The sequence below is a fragment of the Trachypithecus francoisi genome, unplaced genomic scaffold (assembly GCF_009764315.1).
Source record: "Trachypithecus francoisi isolate TF-2019V2 unplaced genomic scaffold, Tfra_2.0 Contig00138_ERROPOS256418, whole genome shotgun sequence".
NCBI classification, from domain to species: Eukaryota; Metazoa; Chordata; class Mammalia; order Primates; family Cercopithecidae; genus Trachypithecus; species Trachypithecus francoisi.
Genome location: NW_022680486.1, coordinates 62575 through 73003, shown reverse-complemented (window position 1 = coordinate 73003; position 10429 = coordinate 62575).

The window sequence follows — 10429 nt, the reverse complement described above, 5'->3', positions numbered from 1 at the left end:
TTTTAGGCTATGCTGACTAGGCTTGTGTAAGCACATGCTATGATGTTTGAGCAATGAAATCATCTCATGACCCTTTCTCAGAATGTATCCCTCTAGTTAAGCAACTCATGACAATAAGATTCCCTTTTAGCCTTTGACATTAAGGCATTTATACTCCAGCAGGGAAACCAAATTTCACTGAAATAAAAGGGACCAATATAAGAAAGTATATATTCAACTTCCAGGTGTCTTCTAGGTGATACATTCTAGAGGGAACAGAGAAGGGAGTGTATGATGAGAACTATGGGTTTGGTTCCCATGCTGTGGTTGGCATAGCATGTAGAAATGTAGAAAATAAAACAATTTCAAGACTCTCTAAATTTATGATGTCAAGGAGGGAGTTAAGCCCTAGAAAGTGAATCATGGAGCATACTTGAATTCTACTTCTTAGATAATAGCCTAACTATCCTCTTTATTGCTCTTGTTCTGGCTAGGAAAGACCAGAGACTAGGCCTTCCCCTTCCAATTACTGATCTTTGTTATAGATTGTCTCCTTCTTGTCCTCTACTTAACTCAGACCAGATGATGTCCAAAATCGCTTCACAGTCACTTATTCAGTGTGGAAAGTCAAATACACCTTTCCTCAGAGAATAAGACTACTTTGACTAATCAGATCACTGTAACTGCATCAAATATCAGATTTAAAGATGTTGAAGTTCTGGTAAACTTCTCTGAACATTGTCTATATAGGCAATCCCCAAATTCCACATTTAGAAACACTGACTTTCATTATTTGGAATCTATGCTTCCCAGGACAGCCTGTCCTTAACTTTGGGCTTGAATAAACCCTCTTTAAACTAATTTCTAACTTTTTAAGTTAAAATTGCCAATAATGACCCCCTAAAGATGTCTAGGTCCTAATCCTCAGAAGATATAATTATGCTGTTACTTGTCAAAGGGAAAAAGTTGTTGTTTATTTGATGTTAGATTTATTTAATGTTAGGTTGATATTACTTTAATTAGATTTCTAATTAGATGTGTAACTTTGTGTTCATGGACAAACAGTAAGCCAATAATGTAATTACCTGTTTCTGTGGTGATTGAGGTATATAGGAAATACAGTTTATACTTTGTCCTGTTTTATTCAAAACTTTAGTGTTTAACAGTTACTTAACCAATATCAAATAAAAACTAAGTTGTAGCTGCCATTAGGGCTGCTAATCTGCTGACTGTGAGATGGGGAGATCCTCCTGAATTGTAAGGAGGGACCAATGTAATCACAGGGATCCAATGTGATGCAAGAGGGAAGCAGAAGAGGTCAGAGTCAGATAAAAAGATGTGAAGACTGTGCCAGAGTCAGAGACAAGCCATGTTGCTGGGTTTGTAGAAGAAGGGAGTGGACCATGAGCTAAAAAAAGTTTTCAGTCTTTCCTTAAACATCTGCAGTAAACAATCCAACCAACAGCTTGATTTTTACTCCAGTGGGACCAGTTTTGCCACCCAGTCTCTAGAACTGTAAGGTAATATGTGTATATTGTTTTAAGTCATTCTGCTTTTGGTAGTTTGTTACAGCAGACAAAAAAAAAAAAAAAAAAGACACATGTAAATACCTGCTCCAAAAGTACTGCTCTAAGACATTGCAAGATTGGGATGCTTCTTTCTTCCAAAAGGAGTCAACCTTACCTTCTGATGCTGCCTGGAGAGCTTCAGCCTGCTGTGGATAAGCATATCCTGGATACCATGCCATGGTGTAGACAACTCCTCACACTTTGTCTCCACCTTGAAAGCAGGGGTCATGTCTCAATCATGTTTGTGTTTCTGTTGAATGTTCTATGGGTGATTAATAAAAGTTACAAGAGGACACAGATAAACACACCCTGAAGTACTTAAAAATTGAGTTGGGTGAGTAATCTCAATGTTACCAAAACTCAACCACACTACTACAGAATTGATCAGCTTGGTAGTCCCAGGAATTCGTTAGAAATGCAGAATTTCATGTCTTCACCCTGGACTGAGTTAATTAGATCCTACATGTTAACAAGATAATAAGGAGTTTTCCGTGTAGATTTAAGATTGAGAAGAACTCCTCTAGGAAAGTGGCTCTCAACCATAGCTGCACATTGTAAATCAAGATCAGCATCTGGTTTTATTGCTTTAAGGAGGTGGCCTTGACAACAACATTTTACACAAAGAACTCCTCGGGTCATTCTAATGTGGAGTAAATAACAAGAATAATTGTTTAAATATCAACACTGTTTTTCACAGAAGTTGGCTTTCACCTAATTCAGGGCCAGCCATCATTCACCTAATATCAATCCTCAATCCAATATATACCATATTCATGGAATAACCACTTTCTCATGTCAGTCCTTTCTTCCTTCTTTTGGGAGAATGTATTTCAGCTACTATCTTCCTACAAAATGTAGAACATATTTCTCCTGCAAAATCATCTTATATTATATAAAGACATGTTTCTGAGTTGAAATATAAAGGCAATCCTTTAAGAAGTAAAGAATATTTATCTTAGAAAACACAAAAATTCTCACTTCAGTGTTGTGAAACTCAAATTATTATTTAAAAACATATTTATATAAAACTTCATTGTGAAACTCAAATTATGTTTTATTTAAAAATTGGTATGAAACTTTGTAAGGCATGTGTAACAGATTTGCTATTTTGAAAATAAATTGTAGAGTACACAAACAAAATGAGTGGTAAATTTCATAACATCCCCATTCTTAGAAAGCTAGAGAAAATATTTGTATCTTAGAGAATAAGCAGTTGTTATGTGTTCACCTATCAAGGCAAAATGAAACTAAATTTCAAAATTTGTCAAATCAATGTAATAGTTATTGGCATTATCAAAGCATATACACTTGTTTTAGATTTTGCTATTATTAGGATATGGAAGAAAGACTTTTTCAGAGTTGTTGTATCAACATCTTTTATGTTCTTCAATATCCTTTCTTCTCCAACTCTTAAACTGTCACTTCTGTGTGGTGCTTTACCCAAGTATAACTGGAAAACAGTCTTCCATACTGCCTGGCTTAGGGCTTTTCTGACATAGCATAAGATATCTGCAAAGCCCACCACTCATGGGCTGACAAAAATCATAGTGCCAATGATGCCACCCTTGGCCACTGCCTATCAGGAATTGTAAAATATGTGGCTTATCTGTAGGGGTCCACATGTTTCCTAAACAAAGGAATGAACACACAAGACAAGACAAACATGGCGACCACCCCGAACGACACACTCTGCTTTATTTTATACAGTCATTTGTGGAATGTTACCAAGTCACAAGACACATTGTTGTTTTTCTGATCTTTCCCTGACTTTCTGGATTTTCAAGATGTTTACACATAAACAAGCCCTCAGGGTCTGCTGTTTGCAGCTGGCTTCTATTGGGAATGCTCTGCTTCGTTTGCAAGAGCAGGACTTATCGGGAACATCTCATTTGCGAGCAGGTAGTCCTCTACATCTCCCCTTTCTTTATTTACAAGTTTGAATTTCTTTTAAAATCATCATTACATGTTGGGCTCACTGGGATTTGGTGTTTGTCCTTTGGCACCATCTCCAGCAGACTGTGAAAATGACAAAGGCAAGAACAACAGTCAATACATTGCTAGAAACAGAGGTCAGCAAAGTTTTTACAGGGCTCAAAGGGTTCAAAGACGTCAGAATTTGTGCAATACCAGTCATCAAATCTGCATCAGTCGTCAACGATAACTGATTGTGAAATGTTTCAGAAATGTTCTGTGTAAATTCTTGTATTTCTAGGGAAAGATTATTATGACCATTAAAAGTCGCTTTGTCTCAGTTCAATCATGTGCAGTACTGTTAAAAGGAACAGGAGTAATACAAAATTGGGTAGTATTCCAATCATATTTCAACAAAGCTCAGGTATTCAACACTGTTAGCTGATCTCCCAAACAAGAAACCACTTGCTCCAGATTATCCACTCGTTCAGTCAAATGAGCATCTATGTCTTGTTGCTGCTGCCACAACAAATGTGATTGCTTATGCCATTGTTGCACAAATTCTGCATTTTGTATACTCTGGTGTAGAGCAAATCCAGCAACAGCAGCAGTGGAAGCAATTGTTACAAATCCTATCACCGTGGTCACAACGATTCCAACCATCCTCTGACTGCGGTGGACAAGATTTTGCATAACCTTGTAAATTTGAGTAACTCCAGCAGATTCACTCCAAGTACATGTTAAGTTTACAGGTAGCCAGGTTTCTTTTCTGGCTCTTAGTATATATAAATTGAAATGAGACTCATTCCAATTACTATTCCACCAAGTAGTATTTATACAACTTAAGAATGTACAATTGTTTGTACAGTTAACTACCCCTGTATTATTATCCTATTTAAAATTCCTGTCAACAACAAGTAAGGCTTTCTTACACATGCAATAACATATCTAGAACTATTTTGATGCAAAGATATATGGAAAGGGTTAGCAATATTAATAAGATTTAAGGACATGTTTCCCATGAAAGTGAACATTGGTTTACCAGCAGCTAGCAACTTCCAAATATGACTTTGTATTTGTGAAGTATTAGCCAAATGTGGCATAGGGGGGGATAGACCACCATCATGCCAAATAATAGTTACATTGCCATCCACCGAAATGCTGTGATTACCTTTATGCCAATGCAGGTTGACATGACTGAATTTAGTTTGAAAATCTCCATGTACACTCCAATCTGTAACAAGGTATTTACAATTCTTTCCTTTTATTTCTAACAACAATTGTGGTCCACTACCTCTACATCTAGTCCACTCTAGTTGGGAAACACCTCCGGACACATCAGGGAGAGGGCATAAAGATAATGTAGTGGGCAGAGTTTCTTTTAGTAATGCAGTATGATTATACTTAAAACTTTGAGCAACAATAATCATAGTAAAGGCAGCAATGTGACTATAATTATAACAAACAACCCAAGCCTCATGAGAAGGATGCAGACAATGTGGACTACTCCCAAGACATATAGGTAACCCTTTAACCCCAAATCGATATGAACTATTCACTGTGCCAGTGTCTAATCCAGGATGCTGGTTTTAAAAAGGTGATGGCATCCAAGCAGTATCATTAGTAAATAGTGGGACTTCTCTGTCTCCCCAGGCCACATCTTGATATAAGGGTGGAAAAGAAATATAAGCCCAGTATGTAAATTCTCCAGCCATTACCTGGCAATTTACTATGACCAGCATAGCCAGGAATAAAGTCAGTGGGGTTTTGGGCTGCCCAGCTCGTTGAACAACCCCTTCAGCTTCCTGAGTAAGCTTTTTCAGTTGACTCCATGTCGGGGGCTCCACACATCAAGTTCCAAAGGTGAATGTTCTCTGAGCGCTCAGATTCAGCTACTGAAATTTCTTGAGAAACTCTTTGGATCAGCTCCTCATCACCATGGCATTGTTTTAACCATTGAGATGGAAACCACTCGTCTCTGGCGCCTGTAAGGACAAGAGCATAGCCTTGGCCTCATTGTAAAACTTTTCCTTTTAAATATTTCCCTTGTAATGAAGGATAATACACCCACAGATGACTGTTTTGTGGCTTTTCTAAAGGCTGTTGAAAATGTTTCACCACTGCAGACTGCTGTAATTGGCACCAATGGTTGAGAAAATTTAAAGTAAAGAGGGCTTTCAGAATTTGATGTTTGGAGAATCTCGCCCATCTCCCCATTTTTGTTTTAAAAGTTGTAATTTTAGGGTAGCATTGGCTCTTTTAATAATTGCTTGCCTTTGACTGTTAAATGGAATATCAGTTGAATGATGAATATGGTATAAAGAGAGGAAGGCAGGCAATTTTCAAGAGCAATAAGTAGGGGCATTATCAGTTTTTAATTTAGCAGGGACTCCCATAACTGCAAAGCAAGTAAGTAAATGAGTAATAACAGAGTTAGCCTTTTCAGAGGGTAATGGCATAGCCCACTGGAAATGTGACCAGGTATCAATAGTATGATGAACATATTTTAAACGACCAAAGGAAGGAACATAAATTACATCCATGTGCCAAATGTGATTTTTTTTTTTTAATGTCTCGAGGATTAATACCTGGACTTTAAAAAGGTGCAATAATAGGAGCACAAGATGGTCAGGCTCTGGCAATAGCTCAGGCTTGACGGCATGTTATAGAAAACCGCCATTGTAGGCCGGGCGCGGTGGCTCAAGCCTGTAATCCCAGCACTTTGGGAGGCCGAGACGGGTGGATCACAAGGTCAGGAGATCGAGACCATCCTGGCTAACAGGGTGAAACCCCGTCTCTACTAAAAATACAAAAACTAGCCGGGCGAGGTGGTGGGCGCCTGTAGTCCCAGCTACTCGGGAGGCTGAGGCAGGAGAATGGCATAAACCTGGGAGGCGGAGCTTGCAGTGAGCTGAGATCCAGCCACTGCACTCCAGTCCGGTCGAAAGAGCGAGACTCCGCCTCAAAAAAAAAAAAAAAAAAGAAAGAAAACCGCCATTGTAATCCTAAACTATTAGTCTGATGTAGTTGGTGCTCATCCTGAGCCCCTTGGAAGTAAAAGTTACAAATATTACAAGGGGTTTGAGGCCAGTCTTGTAGCAAAAAGTTCTCCTTGTTGTACTGATTCAAATGGATAGTGATAAATTTTTGAATTGTCTGAAGTCCAGTGTCTAGCCTTTCCATTGCTTGAAGCATCAGTAAAAAAGGTGGGACCTTTAACTAGAATGTAAGAGATAGGATTATATGGCAGTAAAGAATATTGTTGCAGAAAAGCAAATAATTTATTAGTAGGATAGTGCTGAGAAAAAGAACCAGTATACTCAGCGCAAGCCACTTGCCAACTTTCATGAGTTTCCAACGGAGATTCAATGTATTGACAATGTATTGATTAGATAATAAGGTAATAATTTTTATAGGGTCAGCATCAAGCAACTGACAAACTCGATGTCATCCTTTAATAATTAATTCAGCTAATTTATCAATATATGGGTGAATTTTCTTAATGGCTTTATTAGCCAAAAACAGCCACTCTAGAATATTATTATCTTGGTGTAAAATGGCCACTGGCGAATGAAGTGTATGAAAAAGACACAACGAAAGTGGAAGATTGGGGGCAATATAATCAAGGAGAGCTTTACTAATTCTATTTTCTACAAATGACATTTTTTTTTTTTCTGCTACAAGGGATAATTGACGAGAACTATTTAAATGTGAATCTCTTTCTCAGGTAGCAAATAGATGTCGCAATTTGTAAGTAGGGATGCCTAAGATGGGGCAAAGCCAATTTATGTCTCCTAACAGTTTTTGAAAATCATTAAGGGTTAAAAGTTGATCTCTTTAAATTTAAACCTTTTGTGGACGAATATGCTTTTTTGCTAAAAGATATCCCAAATATTGAATAGAATATCGAGTCTGTATTTTCTCAGAAGAAATATGTAAATTATGTTGAGTTAATTGTTGTTATAAGACCTGAAAAACTTGACCCTGTAGGACTTCGTCAGGAGTTGCTAATAGAATATCATCCATGTAATGGTGTATGAACACAGTAGGGAATTGACATCTAACAGGATTTAAGGCTCTATGAACAAACTCTTGACATAAGGTAGGACTATTAAGCATTCACAATCTTAGGGTTGTAACAGGATAGTAAAAAAAAAAAAAAATCTTTAAGATCTATAACCATTAATTTCCAGTTTCGTGAGATAAGAGTTGGATTAGGAAGCCCCAGGTTGTAAAGTCCTTATAGGTTGAATACAAGCATTTATAGCTCAAAGATCAGTTAATAAGTGCCATAACTGCCATTTTCCTTTTTTTTTTTTTTTTGACAAGACAAACACAGGGGTATTCCATGCAGAAGTACTTGGTTTAATATGCCCCTCGTCCAATTGTTCCTTAACTAAATTCTTTAAAGCCTTAAGTTTTTCTTTAGATAATGGCCACTGTTCCACCCAAACAAGAGTTGTAGTTTTCCACTTCAATTGTAAAGTTTGAGGCTTGTGGACAGTGGCTAAGTGTTTAAAGGATTGTAGCCCATTTTGAACATCATATTTTAGGCAGGTGAAGAAATATGAGGAATGCTTAAAAAGGCACCAAATTATAGTAAAAGATCATGGCCGCAGACTTAATATTAATGAGAGCAATATAAAAGAACACTTTTCCTTGTTATCCTTCAGGTACTACACAGCTCAGGTGCTCAACACTTTGGTATATTATAGAAGCTGTAGCTAGGCTGGATAGAGTAACTGATACTTGTTTCTTTTTCCAATGATCAGGCCATCGAGTCAAACATATAATAGATACATTCGCTCCTGTGTTGACTAATCCCTCAAAAAGTATCCTATTAATTTGCAATGAACATAAAGGTTTTTGATCAGAAACTAAAGTTTCCCAGAAAACAGTTTTCCCAGTATTACCGAAACCTCCTTGATGAAACACATCTCTAGATAAGAAAGGGAAAAAAAAGGCAATAAAAGCAATTGTGCAATACGTTCCCCTGCCTCTAGGTGCATAAATTGTGAGACATGTACCATAATAAGGATTTCATCAGTAAAATCAAGATCAATAATTTCTGGGACCACCATTAACCCCTGCATAGCGCTGCTGCTTCGACCTAACAAAAGTCCTACATGTCCCTTTGGCAAAGGACCACACACTCCAGTAGCCAACTTATATATTCCTCCATTAGGATATAAAGTATAAGGCTAGACAGCAGCAGCACTCTGCTTAGTGGCAGCATAAAGCTGAGAAACTAGGATAGGGTAAGATATCTTTAAGGAAGACTCAAGGTCATTCCTTGATGTTGTAAGCCATTGTCACTGGGTACTGGGGTAGTCCTGCATTGCAGTTGTTGGGGCCCCAAGCCTGTGGGCCCCGGCTCCCATTTCCTGAGAGGGGTGACAATACATTCCCACTTTTATCAGTTTTTAAATGGCATTCATCGGTTCAATGTCGACCCTTGCCACATTGTTTACACATATCAGATGGTAACCTTTTATCTTTTAGAGCTGAAGAGCCTAATTTTTTCCGGCATTCTTTTTTAAAATGACCAGGTTTCTCACATTGATAGCATATATCTTGTTTAGAATTGCCTTTTAAAGCCTTAGAAAGTTCCCCCAGCAAACAATTGAGCATTGTAAATAGCTCATCCAACACCTGCACAAGCCCGAATGTATTCATCTAAATCAGCTCCACTAGCCTTTAGAGGACGCAGCAATTTTTGGCACTCGGGATTAGCACTCTTAAAAGCCAAAGTATCCAAAAGAATTTTAGCAGCAGGACCTGAACCTACAGTCTTTAATACAGCATCCTGAAGATGGGCTACAAAATCGGGATACAGCTCAGTGGCTCCTTGTAGGATCTTTACAAAAGATAAAGAAGTTTTACCCACTATTTCAACCTTAGTCCATGCTTTTATAAACAAGGCTTTAATCTGAGTGAGAGCAATATCATCTAGGCCTGCCTGAGCATTAAGAGTGGAGTATTGTCCTGAACCCATAAACTGCTCTTCAGTAGGTCCTGGGGGATTTCGGGTAGCATTTTTTCTAGCTTGTACTCTTGCTTCCTCCCACCGTCAACTTTTTAATTGAAGCCATTGAGAATGATCAAGGACAGCCTGTCCCAATGTTTCCCAGTCAATAGGAATCATCATATGTTCTGAAGAGAAGGAATCGAGAAGGCCAAGAACAAACGGTGACTGAGGTCCATAATCAGAAATTGCAGCTTTCATTTCTTTCAAAAATTTAAATTGTAGGGCTGTAAACGTGACATTCTGGCCACTGTTTGGGAACTGAGCATTGGGGCCGAAAGCAGCCCGTGTTATTGGGAATAAATTCAGTTCCTCGAAATCATCCTTTTCCTTCGACTCCTTCTTTTCTCCTACAGGAAGAAAAGGCACAGAGAAAACCTGACCTGACATAGGCAAAGAGGTTGGAGGTGGAGGCAAACAGAAATCTTTTTCAGGGTAACAGGGAAGGCTCGTGGTAGAGAGATAGGAGAAACAAGAGCAACGGCACCTTGCAATTTTAACAACTGTTGTAACGTCTCTAAAATATGCTGCAAATCAGAATTTCTTTCAGATGAAGGAGGCATTAGCTCTTCTTCCAATTCCTTATCCTCAGCAACCAGGGCATAAATATATTTCTCTCTAGGATCATTCCTCTCTAAAGCTTCAGATGCCTCACCCCCTGTGGCCGTATCACCACACTCTGAGTCAGTTTCAAGTAACTCTAATGCCTGAGTAATGGAACTACACAAAGTCCACAAAGTCAGAGGCATCGTTTGCCCCTGCTGATGAGCTCGGCACAGGACTTTAACCACTTGTAACCATTCCTTTCAATTTAATTGCACTTTGGTTTGATATTGAAACCAATAACAATGTTGTTCAACATGGGCAAGCAATCGCTTCAAAGTCTTATGTTCCTTAACTAAATTCTACTCCTATGGACATCAATAGTCCCTGGAGTAACCGCAAA